We start from the raw sequence: 21156 nt of genomic DNA, 5'->3' as shown, positions 1-21156 counted from the left end.
CTTGGAGTTGACTAAAACCAAACCAAACCCATTGCCATCAAGTCGATTCCAACTCATAGCAACAGTTGTTGTTGTTGTTGTTGTTGTTAGGTCCCGTTGAGTTGGTTCAAATTGGTTCCGACTTATACCAACCCTATGTACAACAGAATGATATACTGCCTGGTCCTGTGCCATACTCACAGTCGTTGTTATGCTTGAGCCCATTGTTGCAGCCACTGTGTCAGTCCGTCTCACTGAGGGTCTTCCTCTTTTTTGCTGACCCTCTACTAAGCATGATGTCCTTCTCCAGGGAATGGTCCCTCCTGATAACATGCCCAAAGCATGTGAGATGGGGTCTTGCCATCCTTGCTTCTAAGGAGCATTCTGGCTGTACTTCCAAGACAGATTTGTCTGTTCTTCTGGCGGTCCATGGTATATTCAGTATTCTTCACCAACACCATAATTCAAAGTCTTCAACTCTTCTTTGATCTTCTTTATTCATTGTTCAGCTTTCACCTGCATATGAAAAAAAAAAAAAAAACCTGTTGCCATTGAGTCAATTCCAACTCATAGCGGCCCTATAGGACAGGGTAGAACTGCCCCACAGGGTTTCCAAGGAGCACCTGTTGGATTCAAACTACTGACTTTTTGGTTAACAGCTGTAGCTCTTAACCACAACGCCACCAGGGAAACCCTGCATATAAGGGGATTGAAAACACCATGGTTTAGGTCAAGCACACCTTAGTCCTTGTCATGGATTGAATTGTGTCCACCCCAAAATATGTGTCAACTTGGTTAGGCCATGATTCCCAGTATTGTGTGGTTGTCCTCCATTTTGTGATTGTAATTTTATGTTGAGAGGATTATGGTGGGATTGTAACACCACCCTTACTCAGGTCGCCTCCCCGATCCAAGGTACAGGGAGTTCCCTGGGGTGTTGCCTGCACCACCTTTTATCTCTCAAGAGATAAAAGGAAAGGGAAGCAAGCAGAGAGTTGGGGACCTCATACTACCAAGAAGCAGCACCAGGAGCAGAGCGTGTCATTTGGACCCGGGGTCCCTGTGCCTGAGAATCTCCTCAACCAGGGGAAGATTGATGACAAGGAATCTTCCTCTGGAGCTGACGGAGAGACAAAGCCTTCCCCTGGAGCTGACTGACTGAATTTGGACTTGTAACCTCCTAGACTGTGAGAGAATAAATTTCCCTTTGTTAAAGCCATCAACTTGTGTTATTTCTGTTATAGCAGCACTAGATGACTAAAACAGTCCTTAAAGGGACATCTTTGCTTTTTAACACTTTAAAGATTGATTTTTCTTAGAAATCTTCCTCTAGAAAGGTTGACTTTTGTTTTTATTAAAGGTCTTCCAAAAAACAAAAAGAAAATTTGCTTTTTTATTTTTAATAGATTAAAACACAATCTATCTTGAAATTACCATATAGGACTATTGGACCATTACAAAATCTAAGATAAATTATGGGATCTTAGTGATTTTACTTTTCCTGTATCTTGAAATATTTCATCATCCTAGCAATTATTTCATTATAACTTAGCAATTCTTCTCATCCATGATTTTAAAAGAAAATGGAAGAATTATTAAATTGCCTAGACAAATGGTACAATAGTGAAATAAATCATCACTATTTTATTTCACCTTTCTTCTATTTCAGCATTCACCATTTTTCAGTTCTTATTGCACTGACCAAGGAAACACTGGTGGTGTAGTGGTTAAGTGCTACAGCTGCTAACCAAGAGGTCAGCAGTTCGAACCCACCAGGCGCTCCTTGGAAACTCTATGGGGCAGTTCTACTCCGCCCTATAGGGTCGCTATGAGTCAGAATCGACCCGATGGCAGTAGGTTTGGTTTGGTTTGGTTTGGTTTTATTGCACTGACCAAAGTATTGAATCGTCTTCCAAGAAAATATAAATGATACATAAAAACATCATCTTTGAGTTTTTTTTTTTTTTTAGCATTTGTTAAACACAGTTGAGAGATTTGAGGGTAAAATCAAGTTTAAGGGACAAGGGAGTTCAGAGAGGGGAAGTAGCACTTCATTTCCTATGCTGTTTTGTTGTTTGGTACCACAGAGTGGGTTCCAACTCAGTGACCCTGTATGTACAGCAGAAGGAAATGTTGCCCGGTCCTGCACCATCCTCACAATCATTGCTATGTTTGAGCCCATTGTTGCACTGTGTCAATCCATCTTGTTGAGGGTCTTCCTCTTTTTTGCTGACCCTCTATTTTACCAAGCATGATGTCTTTCTCCAGGGACTGGTCCATCCTAATAAGATGTCCAAAGTACGTGAGACAAAGTCTCACCATCCTAACTTCTAAGGAGCGTTCTGGCTGTGGTTCTTCCAAGACAGATTCATTCATATGCTATGCACAACTATTTTATATGCTACACGCATAGTAGTCATGTGCACAACTATGACAACAGAAAAATGGTAAATAAAAAACTAAAGTTTAGGGAACATTTCCATTGATTACCTTGAAATTCCCCAGCTAGATTGTAAATGCACAAAGAGGGCTTAAAATATTTTATTCCCCAAAGGGCTTACAGTATACTTTCAATAAATGATTGATTAACTGACTGAGAGAAAGAGACTCATATCAGTCCTATCAGTCCTTAATGTCAGTAAATTGGAATAATTAAAAGCATGGATCTTGCAGTCCAATTTACTGGGGTCCTAATTCCTGCTCTGCCACTTACAAGAGCTTGGCCTTAAGCAACTTACCCATCTGAGCCCCAGATTCATCATCTGTAATAGAGGAATAATAGTTGTATCTACCTCATATGGCTGAATTGATAATTAATGAGATAATTTATGTGAAATACTTAGTACAGTGCTCAGTGTTAGCCTCTATTATTATCTTTGTTATAATTATCATTATTATCGTCATTTTCTGCTAGTCAACAGATGGTTTTCATCGGAATAGCAGTCAAATGTTAAAAAGCAAACGTCAAGAGCATTAACACAATAGTCTCACATGACTATTTCTCCTAGAGCAGAAGCCAGTTTTTCATTTATTGTTGTGATTTATGATGGGATTACATTTGTCAAGGGGATGAACTAAAATTCTGAGCCTGGCTTTTCTTTTAATAAGCAAGGCAAGAGAGTTCCTTAGAAACCATTGAATAATACTGAATTACATCTTATAAAAGCAAAAGGAAAGAGTAAAATTCCTTTGATCGTGTGAAAAGGGATTAGCATGCATAGCTTTAGAAAAACACCCATAACTTGAAACTTTTTCAGGGCCAAATTGACATAATGCATGTACAACAGAAATGTGTTATAATATTCTTTTCCTCTTGTACCTGTTCTTTCCTCTGCTTAATAAAAGCAAAGCTTGTTTACAGGACAGAATAATATTCATAACGATAGTTAGCACTTAATGAGAACAATAAGTATTTTACATGCGTTATCTCATTGTATTTATCATACTGAAATATGTTAGATATTGAAACGGGAAAAAAAAAAAAGACACATTAGTGCTTCTAAACCCTGAGAAGTTGATCCCAAGAATAATAACAAGGGTACATGTTGGTAGACACTTATGTGCCACTCAGATTCACGTTCAATGAAGGACTTGTGGTCCCAGCTGTTAAGAGTACTTCCCTTTCACTATGTAAAGTTCTTACGGGAATTGCCTCAAACAGCCTTCAGCTGTCATCCAGCCCCTCCAAGGATTGCCTCAGAAGCAGAGAGTAGCCTGCGTGGCCCGAAGTCATGCCCTTTCCCTGTGGAAATACAACGCTTTAGTCATCTAGAGCCAACTAAAAGAGTCCTCGTGGTGCAATGGTTAAGCACTTGGCTCCTAACTGAAAGGTCAGCAGTTCAACTCCACCGGCAGCTCTTCGGAAGAAAAGACATGGGTATTTCCTCCCGAAAGGGTTAAAACCCAAACCCATTGCCATGGAGCCTATGTCAACTCATAGCAACCCTATAGGACAGAGTAGAACTCCCCACAGGATTTCCAGGGCTGAAATCTTTACGGAAGCAGACTACCATATCTTTCTCCCATGGAGCAGCTAGTGGGTTCATCCACCGAACTTCCAGTTAGCAGCCTAGCATTTAACTACTGCACTGCACACCACCAGGACTCTTTTTCTTGAAAAGATTACAGCATAGGAAACCCTATGGGACACTTCTATCCTGTCATATGGGGTTGCTATGAGTCAGAATTGACACAATGGCACACAAGGTCCAGTTTAGGAAACTCTGAAGAAAAATTCTAGCTCCACAGGTTAGTGTTCATCGCAGCTGGACTTATTCCTCTTCTTTCTTCCCCATCCTTCTACAACTTTTGACCCCAAGAGCATTCTTTCACAACCATCCTGCAGGCTAAGGTCTGTCTCAGAGTCTGCTGCCTGGTGAACCCAACTTACAATAATGCAAGTACACTACCAATAAAAGGCCCATAAAATGATCTCACATCTTTAATAATTTATTACTAAATTTATCACTGGGATAGCATTGCTGATGTCAGATGTATCTTGACTGAAAGCAGAGAATACCAGAAAGATGCTTACCTGTGTTTTATCACTATGCAAAGGCATTCCAGCTGTGTGGATCATAACAAGTTATGGGTAACATTGCAAAGAATGGGAATTCCAGAACACTTAATTGTGCTCATGAGGAATCTACATGGATCAAGAGGCAGTTGTTCAAACAGAACAAGGGGATACTGCATGGTTTAAAGTCAAAAAGGTGTGGGTAGGGGTTATATCCTTTCACCATATTTATTCAATATGTATGCTGAGCAAATAATCCAAGAAACCGGACTATATGAACAAGAACGGGGCATGAAGATTGGAAGAACACTAGTTAACAACATGCGTTATACAGATGACACAACCTTGCTTGCTGAAAGTTAAGAGGACTTGAAGCACTTACTGATGAAGATCAAAGACCCCAGACTTCAGTATGGATTGCACTTCAACAAAAACAAACAAAAATCCTCACAACCAGACCAGTAAGCAACATCATGATAAATGGAGAAAATACTGAAGTTGTCAAGGATTTCATTTTACTTGGATCCACAATCAATGCCCATGGAAGCAGCAGTCAGGAAATCGAATGGCCTATTGCACTGAACAAATCTGCAGCAAAATACGTCTTCCAAGTATTTTGGAACAATGAATAAGGAAGACTGAAGAAGGACTGATGCCTTCAAATTATGGTATTGTGAACAATATTGCATATACCATGGACTGCCAGAAGAACAAACAAATCTGTCTGGGAAGAAGTACAGCCGGAAAACAAGGATGGTGAGACTTTGTCTCACATACCTTGGACACTTAATCGAGAAGGAGAAAGATATCATGCTTGGTAAAGTAGAGGGTCAGCGACAAAGAGGAAGACCCTCAACGAGATGGATCTACACAGTGGCTATCAAGCATAACAAGGACTGTGAGGATGGTGCCGGACGGGCAGCATCACTCTGTTGTACATAGGGTCACTATGAGTCAGAACTGACTATTAGCAACAACAATGTTTAATTATTATAAAATACTATATCTCAAACAAGTTACATTATTCTTGGTCTTATTCTATACACTGATAAAAAACACTGATTTTTTTAGCTTTATTTTGTTGTTGTTGAGAATATACACAGAAAACATATACTAATTCAACCATTTGTACATGTACAGTTCAGCTGACTTTGATTATTCTTTGAGTTGTGCAACCATTCTCACCCTCCTTTTCTGAGGTGTTCCTCCCCCATTAACATAAATTCTCTGTTCCCTAAGGCTCCTATCTAACCTTTTGAGTTGTTGTTGTCACTTTGATCCCATATAGACAGTTCTTAAAAGGGCATAATGCTCAAGGCAGATATTTTTTAGTAGTTAAGCTAAAGTACTGTTTGGTTTTAAGAAGACTTCAGGGGATATTTTTTGTTTACGTTTTAAAGTCTATCTCAAGGCAATAGTTTCAGGGGTTCATCCAGCCTTCTTGGCTCTAGAAATTCTAGAGTTCATGAGACTTTGAAATTCTGGTCTGCCTTCTCCCCCTTTTGATCAGTATTCTTCTATAGAATCTTTGATCAAATGTTCAGTAATGGTAGCTGGTCACCATCCAGTTCTGGTTTCATGGCAAAGACGGCGTTGTTCATGGAGGCAATTAGCCATACATTCCATATACCCCTCTTATTCCTGATTCTTATTCGTCTTGTGTGCCAGGCAAATAGAGACCAATTGTTGTGTCTTGGAGGGCTGCTTGCAATAAAAGCTGTGCTTTTGATGCAGAGAGTATATACGCACTAGTTCGAGCATACAGCAGTGGATGAATACTGGGAAACAAAATTTGTCAGACTGAAGGTGATGACTGATCCTCTTAAACAAAATAGAGAACTAGGATCTTCCTCTAAAATAAAGGATAAATGTAAGAAATATATTCTATTTGGAAAAAAAATTAATTGCAGAAATTGTATAAAATAAAAAGGGAAAGATATCGCACGCCTGTCCTCACCTAAACCCCCATCCCATCCCCCAGAAGTAATTGTTAGTTTGATGTCCATTATTTATACTTTTTTCCATGAGTATTTATAGAGGTACATATGTTTGAAGGTGAATTTTTAATAAAAATAGACTTTATTACACACATTTCTTGGCAACATGTTTGTGGTTGCTTTAAATTCATGCTCTCAACAACTGACCAGTTGCCAGAAGTTAATTCACTCATGGCAACTCCATGTGTGTCAGAGCAGAACTATGCTCCATAGGGTTTTCAATTACTGACTTTTTGGAAGTAGAGCACCAGGTCTTTCTTCTGAGGTGCCTCAAAGGAACTAGACTCAAATCTCCAACATTTCAAAGGCACACAACTAAAACAACCCAGTTTTTCTGGCGCCATGTATTTATTTTTATTGTGCTTTAGATGAAGGTTTACAGAGCAAATTAGTTTCTCATTAAACAATTAATTCACATGTTGTTTAGTGAAATTGGTTGCCAAGCCCACCAAGTGCCAACATTCTCACTTTCTCGATCTTGGGTTCCCCATTTTCATTTCACCCAGCTTTCCTGCCCCTCCTGCCCTCTTGTCCTTGCCCCTGGGTTGGTGTGTCTATTCAGTACTGAATTAAAAGGGTATCCAGGGGTCATACTCGCCGGGTTTCTCCAGTCTCTCTCAGAATAGTAAGTCTAGTCTTTTTTGGGGAGTTAGAATTTTGTTCTACGTTTTTCTCCAGCTCTGCCAAGGACCCTCTATTGTGATTCCTTGTCAGAGCAGTCGATGGTGGTAGCCAGACACCATCCAGTTGTGCTAGACTCAGTCTGGTAGAGGCTGTGATAGTTGCGGTCCATTAGTCCTTGGGACTAACCTTTCTCTTGTGTCTTTGATTTTCTTCATTCTCCCTTGCTCTAGACAGGGTGGGACAAGTGGAATATCTTAGACAGCCGCTCACAAGCTTTTAAGACCCCAAACGCTACTCACAAAAATAAGATGTAGAACATTCTTTTTTTTTATCATTTCCATTTAACGCTTTTTTAAATTGTATTTTAGATAAAGGTTTAGAGACCAAACTGGCTTTTTGTTAAACAGTTATTACACATATTGTTTTATGACATTGGTTAACAACCCCGTGACATGTCAACACTCTCCCTTCTTGACCTTGGGTTCCCTATTACCAGCTTTCCTGTTACCTCCTGCCTTCTAGTCCTTGCCCCTGGACTGGGGTGCACCTTTAGTCTTGTTTTGTTTTACAGGCCTGTCTAATCTTTGGCTGAAGGGTGAACCTCAGGAGTGACTTCATTACTGAGCTAAAAGGGTGTCCAGGGGCCATACTCACTCTGTCAGGCCAGTAAGTCTGGTCTTTTTTTGTGTGTGAGTTAGAATTTTGTTTTAGGTTCTTTTCTATTTCTGACTGGGACCCTCTATTTTGATCCCTGTCAGAGCAGTCAGTGGTGGTAGCCAGGCACCATGTAGTAGTACTAGACTCAGACTGGTGGAGGCCGTGATAGTTGTGGTCCATTAGTTTTTTGGACTAACCTTTCCCTTGTGTTTTTAGTTTTCTTCATTCCCCCTTGCTACCAAAGGGGTGAGAACACTTGACTGCCTTAGATAGCTGCTCACAGGCTTTTAAGACCCCAAATGCTACTCACCAAAGTAGAATGTAGAACACTTTCTTTATAAACTATGTTATGCCAAATGAGCTAGATGTTCCCTGAGACCCTGGTCCCCATACCCCTCAGCCCAGTAATTTGGTCCCTCGAGTTTGGGTGTGTCTGTGGAACTCCGATGACCTTGCCTTGTACAAGTTGTGCTGGCTTCCCCAGTATTGTGTACTGTCTTACCCTTCACCAAAGTTACCACTAATCTATTGTCTATTTAGTGTTTTTCCATCCCTACCCCTCCCCTCCCTCATAATCATCAAAGATTGTTCCTTTTTGTGTGTAAACTTTTTCATGAGTTTTTATAGTAGTGATCTCATACAATACTCATCCTTTTGTGATGGACTTATTTCACTCAGCATAATGCCCTCCAGATTCATCCATGTTGTGAGATGCTTCAAGGACTCATCATTGCTCTTATCATTGCATAGTACTCCATTGTGTATATGTACCAGAGTTTGTTTACCCATTCATCTGTTGATGGGCATCTAGGTTGTTTCCATCTTTTTGCTATTGTGAACAAAGCTGCAATGACCATGCTGTGCATATGTCTATTTGTGCAACAGCTCTTATTTCTCTAGGATATATTCCTAGGAGTGGGATTGCTGAATCATATGGTATTTCTACTTCCAGGTTTTTAAGGAAGCACCATAAGTGGTTTTAACATTTTGCATTTCTACCAGCAATGCATGAGTTCCAATCTCCCCACAGCCTCTCCAACATTTGTTATTTTCTGTTTTTTTCATTTGTACCAGTAATGCTGGGGTGAGATGATATCTCACTGTGGTTTTTATTTGCATTTCTCTAATAGCCAGTGATCATGAGCATTTCTTCATGTGCCTGTTAGCCATTTGAATGTCTTCTTTGGTGAAGTGTCTTTTCATTTCCTTTGACCATTTTTTAATTGGATTTTTTGCCTTTTTGTTGTAGAGATGTCGGATTTGCCTGTAGATTTTAGAGATTAGAACTTTGTCAGATTTGTAATAGCCAAAAATTTTTCCCAGACTGTAGGTTCTCTTTTTACTCTTTTGGTGAAGGCTTTTGATGAGCATAAGTGTTTAATTTTTAGAAGATCCCACTCATCTAGTTTATCCCACACAATGAGTTTGTGTGTCATTGATTGTGGTTTGTATCCTGTTAATGCTGTGTATCAGGGCCTCTAGCATTAATCCTATTTTTTCTTCTATGATCTTTATAGTTTTTGGTTTTATATTTAGGTCTTTGATCCATTTCGAGTTAGTTTTTGTGTATGGTGTGAGGTATGGGTCCTGTTTCATTTTTTTGCAGATGGACATCCAGTTTTGCCAGCACCATTTGTTAAAAAGACTGTCTTTTCCCCCATTTGATGGACTTTGGGTCCTTGTTGAAGATCGGATGACCATAGGTGAATGGATTTACGTCTGCGTTCTCAATTCTGTACCATTGGGCAATGTATCTGTCATTGTTCCAGTTTCAGGCTGTTTTGACTACCATAGCTACATAGTAGGTTCTGAGGTCAGGTGGTGTGAGTCCTCCCACTTTCTTCTTTAATAGCACTTTACTTATCCAGGACCTCTTACCTTTGCATATAATGTAATGATTAGTTTTCCATCTCTTTAAAGAACGTTGTTGGTATTTGGATTGGGATTACAATGTATTTGCAGATTGCTTTGGGTAGAATTGTCATTTTCACAATGTTGAGTCTACCTATCCGTTACCATGTTATGTTTTTCTATTTATGTAGATCTCTTTTGGTTTCTTGCAGTAGTGTTTTGTAGTTTTCTTTGTACAGGTCTTTAACATCCCTGGTTAGATTTATTCCTAGGTATTTTATTTTTTTAGGGATATTATAAATGGTATTGTTTTTCTGATTTCCTTTTTGTCATTCTCTTTATCGGTGTATAGGAATCCAACTGATTTTTGTATGTTTATCTTGTATCCTGCTAATCTACTGGATCTTTCTATTAGTTCCAGTAGTTTTCTGGTGAAGTCTTTTGGGTTTTCTGTGTTTTATTGACTATGCAAAGGCATTTGACTGTGTGGATCATAACAAATTATGGGTAACATTGTGAAGAATGGAAATTCCAGAACACTTAATTGTGCTCATGAGGAACCTTTACATAGATCAAGAGGCAGTTGTTCAGACAGAACAAGGGGATACTGATTGATTTAAAGTCAGAAAAGGTGTGGGTAGGGGTTGTATCCTTTCACCATATCTATTTAATCTGTATGCTGAGCAAATAATCCAAGAAGCTGGACTATATGAGGAAGAATGAAGCATCAGGATTGAAGGAAGACTCATTAACAACCCACGTTATACAGATGACACAATCTTCCTTGCTGAAAGTAAAGAGGACTTGAAGCACTTAGTAATGAAGATCAGAAACCACAGCCTTCAGTATGGATTGCACCTCAACATAAAGAAAACAAAAATCTTCACAACTGAACCAATGAGCAACATCTTGATAAATGGAGAAAAGATTGCAGTTGTCAAAGATTTCATTTTACTTGGATCCACAATCAACAGCCATGGAAGCAGCAGTCAAGAAATCAAACAACGCATTGTATTGGGTAAATCTGCTGCAAAGGACCTCTTTAAAGTGTTGAAAAGCAAAGATGTCACCTTGAAGACTGAGGTGCACCTGACCCAGGCCATGGTGTTTTCGATCGCATCATATGCATGTGAAAGCTGGACAATGAGTAAGGAAAACCAGAGAAGAATCGATGCCTTTGAATTGTGGTGTTGGTGAAGAATACTGCATATACTATGGACTGTCAAAAGAACGAACAAATCTATCTTGAAGAAGTGCAACCAGAATTCTCCTTAGAAGCAAGGATGGCGAGACTGCGTCTTACATACTTTGGATATGTTGTCAGGAGGGATCAGTCCCTGGAGAAGGACATCATGCTTGGCAAAGTATAGGGTCAGCGGAAAAGAGGAAGACCCTCAAAGAGGTGGATTGACACAGTGACTGCAACAATGAGCTCAAGCATAACAACATCTGTAAGGATGGCACAGGCCTCTTGATCTATGTAAAGGTTCTGTGTTTCGTTCCGTTGTGCGTAGGGTCGCTATGAGTCAGAACCAACTCGACAGCACTTAACAACATGTATAGTATAATATCATCTGTACATAGGGACAGTTTACTTCTTCTTTACCAATTTGAATGCCCTTTATTTCTTTTTCTTGCCTTATTGCTCTAGCTAGGACTTACAGCTCAATGTTAAATAGGAATGGTGATAAAGGGCATCCTTGTCTTGTTCCTGTTCTCAGGGGGAATGTTTTCAGTCTCTCTCCATTAAGGATGATGTTGGCTGTTGGTTTTGTATAGATGCCCTTTATTATGTTGAGGAATTTCCCTTCTATACCTATTTTATTGAGAGTTTTTATCAGGAATGGGTGTTATACTTTTGTCAATTGCCTTTTCTACATTGATTAAGATGATCGTGTGATTCTTTTATTTATGTGATGTAGCAGTAATTGATTTTCTAATGTTGAACCATCCTTGCATGCCTTGTATGAATCCTACTTGGTGGTGGTGTATTTTTTTTAATATGATGCTGAATTCTATTGGCTAGAATTTTATTGAGAATTTCTGCATCTATATTCATGACAGGTATTGGTCTGTAATTTTCTTTTTTTGTGGTGTCTTTGCCCGGTTTTGGTATCAGGGATGCTGGCTTCATAGAATGAATTTGGAAGTATTCCTTCCTTTTCTATGTTCTGAAATAGTTTGAGTAGTACTGGTGTAAGATCTTCTCTGAATGTTTGGTAGAATTCTCCGGTGAAGTCATCTGGGCCAGGGCTTTTTTTTGTTGGTAGTTTTTTGTTGTTGTTGTTACCATTACCTTTTCAATCTCTTTTCTTGTTATGGGTCTGTTCAGATTTTCAACATCATTTTATGTTAGTTTGGGTAGGTAGTGTGTTTCTAGAAATTTATCCATTTCCTCTAGGCTTTCAAATTTGTTGGAGTATAGTTTTTCATAATACTCTTTTATGATCCTTTTTATTTCAGTTAGGTCTGTTGTAATGTCCCCCATTTCATTTCTTATTTGGGTTATTTGTGTCCTTTCCTGTTTTTCTTTTGTCAGTTTGGCCAATAGTTTGTCAATTTTGTTGATCTTTTCAAAGAACCAACTTTTGGTTTTCTTGATTCTCTTTTGTTGTTTTTCTATTCTCTATTTCATTTATTTCTGCTCTGATCTTTATTATTTCTTTTCTTCTGGTGGCTGTGGACTTCTTTTGCTATTCTCTATTCCTTCAAGTTGTGTAGCTAAAGCTTTTATTTCATCCCTTTTCTTCTTTTTTGATGTGTGGCTATATTGCTATAAATTGATCTCTGAGCACTGCCTTTGCTGTGTTCCAAAGGTTTTGGTGTGAGTGTGATGTGTTTTCAGTCTCATTTGAGTCTAGGAACTTTTTAATTCCATCTTTGATTTCTTTTATTACTCAATAGTTTTTTGTTTTTTTTTTCATCAAAACTCAATAGTTTTTAAATAGGGTATTATTCAGTTTCCATGTAATTGATTTTTTTCCCTTGCTGTTCCCTGTTATTAATTTCTACTTTGATGGCATTGTGATCAGAGAAGATACTTTGTATTATCTCAATGTTTCAGATTTTGTTGAGGGTTGCTTTGTGGCCTAAGATGTGGTCTATTCTGAAGAATATTCCTTGTGCAATGGAAACCCTGGTGGCGTAGTGGTTAAGTGCTGCGGCTGCTAACCAAAAGGTCAACAGTTCATATCTGCCAAGCGCTCCTTGGAAACCCTGTGGGGCAGTTCTACTCTGTCCTGTAGGGTTGCTATGAGTCAGAATTGACTCGACGGCAGTGGGTTTGGTTTTTTTTTTTATTGGAAAAGAATGTGTAATTTGCAGCTGTTGGGTGGAGTGTTCTATATATGCCTATGAGTCCAAGTTGGCTAATTGTAGCCTTTAGATCTTCTGTATCTTTGTCGAGTTTCTTTATAGATGTTCCGTCCTTTACTGACAGTGGTGTATTGAAGTCTCCTACTATTATTGTGGAACTGTCAGTTTTTCCTTTCAGTGCTGTTAGCACTTGTTTTTTGTATTTTGTAGCACTGCCAATGGGTGTATAGATATTTATTATGGTTATGTCTCCATGATGGATCATCCTTTTAATCATTATATAGTGCCCTTCTTTGTCTTTTATGGTGGATTTTGTTTTAAGGTCACTTTATCTGAGATTAGTATTGCCACTCCTGCTCTTTTTTGGGTAGTTGTTTGATATATTTTTTTCATCCTTTGATTTTTAATAAATTTATGTCTTTGTTTCTAAGGTATGTCTCTTGTAGACAGCATATTGATGGATCCTGTTTTTTAATCCATTCTGTCACTCTCTGTCTCTTTATGGGTGCATTTAGGCCACTTACATTCAGTGTAATTATTGATAGGTGTGAGTTTATTGCTGTCATTTTGTAGTACTTTTTGTGTGTGGGTGGCATTGGCGTTTTCTTTGTTCCTCTTACTCTCCTGTGCTGAATTTTTGTTTGTGGATTTTTTTTTTCTTTTGTTTTCGTAGATTTTGTGTTTAGTGAGATTTTGTTTTTCTTCTTTATTTTGATTAATAGGTTTGGTAACTTTCTTTGTGGTTACCTTGAAATTTATCTTTCTCTTTCTAGGTTTGAACTAGTCTATTATTATTTGGTATTGCCTTACCTTCCTCTCCATTAGAAAGTTCTATACCTACACTGTTTATTTGCTCTTTTACTGTTCTGATGTTGTTGTCATTTACAGATTAATCTCTCTGGTTCCCTGTTGTAAATCTTTTGGCTTTGAATAGACCTTGAGAGTTCATTTCCTAGGTTGGTATCTGGCTGGTGCAATCTTGTGTCCTAGATTCAGGCTGTGGTCTGATATTATTTGTTCTCAAACTGAAGGACTACCTTTAATAATTCTTGTAAGTTTGGTTTGGTTTTTACACATTCCCTTAATTTCTGTTTATCTGGAAATGTCCTAATATCACCATCATATTTAAATGAGAGTTTTGCAGGACATGTTACTCTTGGTTGGCAGTTTTTTTCTTCCAAGGTTTTATGTATGTCATCCCATTGCCTTCTTGCCTGCATGGTTTCTGCCAAGTAATCAGAGCTTAGACTTATTATTTCCCCTGTGTATGTGACTTTTTTTTTTTTTTTTTGAGCTGCTGTCAGGATTCTTTGTCTTTGGTTTTAGCAACTGCTATTTTTTATTATGATATGCCTTGGTGATTTTCTTTTGTGGTCTATCCTATATGGGGTTTGTTGAACTTCTTGGATGGTCAGCTTTTCATTTTTCATGATATTAGGGAAGTTTCCTGTCAGCAATTCTTCAATGATCTTCTCTGTGTTTCCCATTTTCTCCCCATCTGGAACTCTGATCACTTAAAATTTTTTGCTTTTGATTGTATCCCACATCATTCTCAGGGCTTCAACATTCTTTTTTCTAATTTTTCTTCACAGTCGTATCCAAGCATTTGTTTTCAATTTCATTGATGCTGTCTTCCATTGTTTCAAACCTGCTCCGCAGACCTTCTATGTCATTGTCCATTTTGGAAATCTTATTGTTTATCTTTTCAATTTCTAATTGCTGTTTTTGTATGATTTCAAGTTGTGAATTTATTTTGACATTTTGTTCCTGTATTATTTTCCTGAATGATTCCATTTTTTTTTTGTCTGTATTTTCCATGAATTTGTCTGCCATGTCCATGAATTTATCTATTTTTTTTTTCCTCATTTTTATCTGTGTTTTGCTTCAACTCTGGGACTGCTCTGAATATTAGAGATCTGAATTTCCTATCAGGTAGTTCCAGTTCCTTTTCTTCTACTGGCAAGTCATCTGGTGTTTTATTTTGGATGCCTATTGGAACCATCCTGTCCTGTTTTTTTTATATGTTTAGATATTGTCTGCTGTCTTCAGGACATTCAGTAGTTATTTTCTTCATTTACTGACTGTAGATTTGTTTGTTTCATCCTGTTTTTTGTTTTTGTTTGGTTTGGTTTGGTTATGTCTGAGTAGGGAGGCTGTGCATTGTTTGTTGTTTGCTCATCTGTGGGCACTATATTTTTCACCTCCTGTCCACTTTTTTTGTCCACTGGGTGGGGCCAGTCACTCAGCTATGGTGCAGCAGGGCAGATACAGCTGAAGGGGAGTGGCTGGGATGGGTTGTTTGTGGCATGTATTGGGGCCAAGAAGGTAGGCCAGGGGTCAGCAAAAGGCAGGTTCCTGTAGGCCATGCCTGTGTTGCTCAGGGATGGTATGCCTAGCACTTGTTGCAGATACGCAGGAGGGAGGGGGAGGGGGAGGTTGTGATGTGTGGAGCTAGGTTGGGTGTGGGAAAGAAGAGAGAGAGAGGAGAGAGAAATGGGAGCCAAAAAAAATTTTTTAAATGTACTGAGGGAGACTGCCATTGGAGTGCAGAGACGAAAAACACGAAATGAAGAAAAATAAAAAATAAATAAAAATAACAAATTAAAAAAAATGTTCCAGGAAATCCCACCAGCGCAGCTTCTCAGACCGGGGAAGTGGCTCCCAAGCCATGCAGTACAGCCTGGCTAGGAGGGGTGGAGATTCATACAGTGCCAGGTATTCAGGAGAGAGGAAAAGAGGGTAAGTAGAAAGAGATGAGAAACCAAGAAATAAAGAAAAATAAAAAGGAAAAAGAAAGAGAAAACAAACAAAAAAGAAAGAAAAAGCCCCCAGGGATCCTACCGACGTGGCAGCTCAGACCGGGAAAGCAGTTCCCCAGCTGAGCAGTGCTTCACAGCCTGTCAAGAAGAAGCAAAGATGGCACGCGGAGTCGGGTGTTACAGAGAAAAGAGAGGGAGGAGGCAAGAGGCAGGGAAGCAACCAAAAGAAGCCAAAAAAAAAGCAACATCAGCAACAAGGAAATGGCACTGAAGGAGCTGGCTGGTGTCGGTGGGTCAAATCCAAGCAGCATGGAGGCCGCACCTCCTGGGCCGCAGTTGCTAGGCCTGTGAGGGAAAGCGGCAGGTTGGCCTGCAGAAAAGCAACAGAGACTGACCAGGGGGAGGAAGAATAGGGGTTGGGAAAGCGTGTATCTCTGGTTACCAAGTGCTCTGTCTTCTTCTGGGAGCTGCGTGAATCTGCTTTCCCAAACTCCCTGTCCGCCCATCTCTAACGGGACTCCAAGATAGCAAATCCTCACTGTGTTAGCTGATAGGGGACCTCTGCTTATATCTCTCCTCGCTCTCTGTTCTGTGTTGGTTTCTTATTCCATTCAGTGCTTGGCTGAGTTTTTTATCTCTTCATTTGACACTTAGGGTTCCAGGATTGACATTTGTCTCTGTTTTACTTAGTTTTTTGGGTCTTTGCTGTGGAGGGACAGCATGGTGTTTTTGTCTATAGTGCCAGGTTGCCTCCACCTCCCGGAGCATTTTCTTTATAAACTATGTTATGCCAATTGAGCTAGTGGTCCCCTGAAACCATGGTCCCTAGCCCTCAGCCCAGTAATTCAGTCCCTCAGGACTATGGAACTTCCATGACCTTGCCTTGGTCAAGTTGTGCTGGCTTCCCCAGTATTGTGTACTGTCTTGCCCTTCATGAAAGTTACCACTTATCTATTGCCTATTTAGTGTTTCTCTTTCCCACCCTACCCCCCCCCCAGTAACTATCAAAGATTGTTTCTTTCTGTGTGAAACCTTTTCATGAGTTTTTATAATAGTGGTCTCATACAGTATTTGTCCTTTTGTGACTGACTTATTTCACTCAGCATAATGCCCTCCAGATCCATCCGTGTTGTGAAATGTTTTGCAGATTCATCATTGTTCTCTATCATTGCATAGTATTCCATTGTGTGTGTGTACCATAGTTTATTTATCCAATTATCTGTTGATGGGCACTTAGGTTCTTTCCATCTTTTTGCTATTGTGAATAATGCTGCAATGAACATGGTTGTGCATGTGTCTATTTGTGTGATGGCTCTTATTTCTCTAGTATATTCCTAGGAGTGGGATTGGCCAAGCACGCCATTTATTGAAAAAGATTCTTCCAAGTGTTTTCTTTTCTCTCAATCCATGTTTAGGAAACCTCTGGCCCTTGATTCAGTTGCTTTCAGCGCATGAAGAAAGTAACAAAAAGAAAAAAAAAGTAACAAAAAGGGGCTCTATTTATTCCAATAGTTGCTAAAACACAATTTTTTTTATAACTTTAATTGTAATAATCTAAAAACAAGCTAAATGTGAAAGTAAACTTTTCTATCTATAGGAAAGATTCAGCATGCCTTATTTATAGTATAGAAAATGAATGGGCTTAACTACACTGAAAATGGAATGATAGATAAAAATATTCCTGGGCTTATAACATTTAATCTAATTTAGTTCAATACCTATATAAGAAGTAAATATCTTATAACAAAATTTACTTGGTTTATACATAAAGGTTGTTGTTATTAGCTGCCGTCCAGTCAGCCCCAGATTCATGGCGACTCCATGCACAACTGGTCCTGTGCCATCCCCATGATCAGCCCATTGCGATTCACAGGATTTTCATTGTCTGACTTTCAGAAACAGATCACCAGGCCTTTCTTCCTTGTCCTTCTTAGTCTGGAAGCTCCACTGAAAACTGTTCGGCATCACAGCAACATAAAAGCCTCCACCATCAGGTGGGTGGTAGCTGAACACGAGGTGCATTGGCGGGGTAATTGAACCTGGGTCTCCCACATGAAAGACAAGAATTCTACCATGGAACCACCAATGCCCTCTGTCTAAAGGTTATGCTTGATTAATTCTTCACTTGTTTATTTGTTTTCACACTTTTTGTAAGTAGATTGAGTTTTTTTACTTTCAACTTTTTGGCAGAATTGAGGTTATATCTCTGTCTCATAGACTCCATCCTATTGTCATGGCATCTTCATAGTTGCATCTGCTCTATGACATAACTGCTTATAAGGTAAACGTCTCTAGTTGCAGAGGGCCTTGTTTTTTACCAATGTCTTCAGTGCAGCTTAAGCTTCTTCCTTCAGCACCAGTGATTCTTGATCATATGCTTCCTCCTGAAATGGTTGAAACATCAGTCAATTCCTGTTGCTACAAATGACTCTGTATATTCCTTCCATGTTCTTTTGATGCTTCCCTGCATCATTCAATTTTTTTACCAGCAGAATTCTTCACTATTGGAACCCAAGACGAATTTTCGATTTTTCAGCTTTAGAAATGCCAACTGTGTTCTTCCCTTTTGGTTTTCTAACTCCAGGTCTTTGTATATTTTATTATAATGCTTTATCTTGTCTTTTCAGGTCACCCTTTGAAATCTCCTGTTCAGCTTTTTTACTTCACTATTTCTTCCATTTGCTTAAGCTACTCTGCACCTTGAGAGCAAGTTTCAGGGTCTCTTCTGACATCCATTTTGGTCATTTCCTTTTTTCTTGTCTTTTTCATGACCTTTCACTTTCTTCATATATGACGTCCTTGATGTTTTCCCACAGTTCTTCTGGTTTTCAATCATTAGTGTTCAGTACATCAAAACTATTCCTGAGATGGTCTCTAAATTCAGGGGGCATGTATACAAGTTCATACTTTAGCCCTTGTGGGCTTGCTTTGATTTTTTTCAGCTTCAACTTAACTTTCACGTGAGTAACTGATGGTGTGTTCTGGTGTCAGTCCCTGGCTTTGTCTTGACTGATGATGTTGAATTTCTGCATTTTCTCTTTCTACAGATGTAGCCAATTTGGTTCCTGTATAGCTCATCTGGTGAAGTCCACATGTATAGCTGCCAATTGTGCAGTTGAAAAAAAGTATTTCCAATAAATAAGTCATTGGTCTTGCAGAATTCTATTGTACAATCTCTGGGCAAAAGACTTAACCAAACAGTCTCAGGAGAAATACAACCAGAGTATTCCTTAGAAGCAAGGATGGCGAGACGTAGACTTCCTTACTTTAGATGCTTCATCAGGAAAGACCAACTGCTAGAAAAGGATATCATGTTTGGTAAAGTGGACAGCCAAAATGAGGGAAACCCTTAATTAGATGGATTTACAAAATAGCCACAAGCATAACAACAATTATGAAGATGGCATAGGAACAAGCAATATTTCATCCTGTTATACATAAGGTAGCCATGAGTTGAAGCCAACTTGACAGTAACTAACAAGAACATGTGGTAGGGAACTCACTATTTCCCAAGGCAATTCATTCTTTCACTCCTTGAAAATATCTTCCTTACACTGAGCCAAAATTTGAATGATCCTATATTTCTTACTGTCTTGGGAAAAGGACAATCAGAATGTTCTTTAGAAGCAAAGATGTTGAGACTACGTCTCACATACTTTGGACATGATGTCAGGAGGGATCAGTCCCTGGAGAAAGACATCATGCTTGGTAGATTAGAGAGGGTCAGCGAAAAAGAGGAAGGCCCTCTACAAGATGGATTGACACAGTGGCTGCAACAATGGGCTAAGCATAACAACGTGAGGATGGCACAGGACCAGGCAGTGTTTCATTCTGTTGTACATGAGGTCACTGTGAGTCGGAACTGACTTGATGGCACCTAACAACAACAGCAACATATTTCTTACATTTGCTGAAAAAAATTCTACTTGGAAAGCCCATCCAAATGTTGTCTGATCCTTACTCCTCTTGCATCCCCTAGTCTTGTTTTCTTCCTGCTAAACAATGCTAAGATCCTTTCAGGTTTCCCTTAACATCCTAATTTTATATCCCCTCACCATTCTAGCTCTTCTGAAGGAGCAAGTTTATGTTGTGAATCATAAAAGTGACCAGCAGAATGCTACAACATGGATGAACTTAGAAAACATTATGCTGAGTGAAATAAGTCAGTCACAAAAACACAAATATTGTATGATCCCACTTACATGAAATAGGCAAATATATAGAGACCAAAGTTTATTAATGGTTAACAGGGGTAGGAGGAAGAGGGAAAGGAAGAGTCATTGCTTAGGGGGCACTGAAGTTCTTTCTGTTAATGGTGGTAGAATAATTTGGAAATAGATAGTGATGATGGTTGCACAACATGATGAATGTAATCAGTGTCACTGAATTGTACATGTAAAGACTGTTGAATTGAGAAATGTTTTGTTTTACATATATATATATTTACCACAATTTTTAAAGTGACCGGCAAAAGATAGAATAAACTATAAATTTCCTTACTTCAGAGATAATACCTCCTTTAAGGTATTTGCTTTTTGGAAGCCACTTTCCATTGCTGTTGCTATACTGTCCAAAACTAGCCATAAAAATGAAATAAAGTGTGTGTTACCACTATTTAAATAACATTTTGTCCTGTTTAAAAAGTAGTTGAGTCTAATATTTCTGTATTTCTCTCATTCTTAAAAAATAAGTAAACTCCCCTGCTAACTCAGAACCGAAACCACTCCCAAAGTTCACTTTTCAGCCAAAGATTAGACAGGCTTATAAAACAAACAATAACACACATGAGAAACATGCTTCTTAGTTCAGTCAAGTATACAAGACCAAATGGGCAACACCTGCCCAAATGCAAAGAAGAGAAGGCAGGAAGAGACAGAAAAACAGGACGAATGGACACGGGAACCCTGAGGTGGAAACGGGGAGAGTGCTGACACATTGCAGGGATTACAACCAATACCACAAAACAATTTGTGTACACGTTTTTGAATGAGAAACTAATTTGCACTGTAAACTTTCACTTAAAGTATAAAAAAGTTTAAAAATAATAATAATAACCTCAATTATATTGCTTATATACTTACAGATGATCCCAAATAAATTAAAACACATATTCATTTTTTGAAAGGAAATTAATCCACTTTTAGTAAAGCATTTATCTAAAAGAGTTTTACATTTCAGTCTTTAATGTGCAAAGGTAGGAGAATTTTTGGTCACTTTTGTTTTCTTCAGTATTTTTTTTTTTTTTTAGAGAATCAAGGAAAATTCTGTTTCTCTGCTTATTCTCAGTTCTCGGCAAGTGAACAGAACAATACCTTTGCCCCTCTTGGAAAGACTAATTTTGAAGTCTTTCCTTTATTCAGTCTGTAGAGGTTTCTTTTCTTTTTTGAAAAATTATTACTGATGATCCAAAAAACTTAATGATGACTAGCAAAATCCTATTATCTCATTTCCCAAGGGG

General features: G+C 38.7%; 1 long non-coding RNA gene across 9 annotated transcripts in view; it reads right to left on the bottom strand.

Moving 5' to 3' along the window:
• LOC126075894 (uncharacterized) overlaps positions 1 to 21156 on the bottom strand; it is a 197029-nt gene that overhangs the window by 126658 nt on the left and 49215 nt on the right. For all 9 annotated transcript variants that reach the window (XR_007517316.1, XR_007517318.1, XR_007517319.1 and 6 more), the window contains one exon: positions 181 to 495. This is a non-coding gene — a long non-coding RNA (uncharacterized LOC126075894). The remainder of the gene's footprint in view (positions 1 to 180; positions 496 to 21156) is intronic.

The sequence above is a fragment of the Elephas maximus genome, chromosome 4 (genome assembly GCF_024166365.1).
Source record: "Elephas maximus indicus isolate mEleMax1 chromosome 4, mEleMax1 primary haplotype, whole genome shotgun sequence".
NCBI classification, from domain to species: Eukaryota; Metazoa; Chordata; class Mammalia; order Proboscidea; family Elephantidae; genus Elephas; species Elephas maximus.
The sequence above is the reverse complement of the archived record's forward strand: the minus strand, read 5'-3'. Positions and strand labels throughout refer to the sequence as shown.